We start from the raw sequence: 1,014 nt of genomic DNA on the forward strand, positions 1-1,014 counted from the left end.
CCCACTGGAGGAGGAGGAGCAGAGGGGGGGGGGGGAGGACACGCTCGGAGGGAAGGGTATTAAAAAGGGAGGTTGTCAATCCGGTCTGAGCCGGTTACCCCACCCCTGCCTTCCGTGCCAAGTTTCGGGAAAGGCTGTCCTCTTGCTCACGTGTGGGGGGAGATTAAAATAATCGACTGCAGCCGGGGGGGGGGGGGGGGGGGGGGGGGGGTCTGGAAAGCCAATCGCCTCAATTTGTCTGCAGACACACACACACACACACACACAAAAACACAAAAATACACAAACCTCCTCCAACCCAAAACCCCCCCCTCCCCCCACCTCCATCTGTCACCGGTGGGGGGAAAGACAGGGGGAATTTTATCCAAATAGCATTCCTTCAGATCAAGCCCCCCCGGCCATCTCCACCTGCTCGGCACACACTGCCAGCTCCACCTATCCACAAAGCCCAGAGGCCTCATCGCACACAACAGCGAAGGCCAAATAAAAATTCATTTTCAAAAACGGCGCTTCGGAGAGTGACGTCAAATGTCAAATTATAATTTTAATAAAATTTGTAGTTGGGGAAGGGGGGGGGGGGAGGGGGAGTTCTTCGTTTGGAGACCGTTTCAAAAATGAAACACAACTGACTCTTAGGACTACTGCCCTTCATTGTGTCCCACCACAGTGTACAGGAAAACCCACATGAGGTCTTTGTTGTCACCTCAGTTGAAGCCACGGTTCTACCCAAGGAGCTCCCGAAACACTCAAGGCAAACCTATAAACTGCACGCATGGCTGACTTCCTTTTCCCCTAACCAGGCCCCCCCCCCCCCCAACCCCCCTCCCCAAAAGCTTTGTGTTCAGTGTAATGTTCACATCAGGGATGAGTAAGCCCTTCCTCTTTTTTCACCAGTGCGATGGACACCAGAGCCTGGCTGCTCATTTCCTATCACTTCCCTGTCCCTTTACCCACCATGCCTGACAAAATCTACCGGCAGGGCCAGGCCCAGTTCAGTTATCTACGTCACATTTG

This window comes from Anguilla anguilla, chromosome 4, assembly GCF_013347855.1.
Source record: "Anguilla anguilla isolate fAngAng1 chromosome 4, fAngAng1.pri, whole genome shotgun sequence".
Taxonomy (NCBI): Eukaryota; Metazoa; Chordata; class Actinopteri; order Anguilliformes; family Anguillidae; genus Anguilla; species Anguilla anguilla.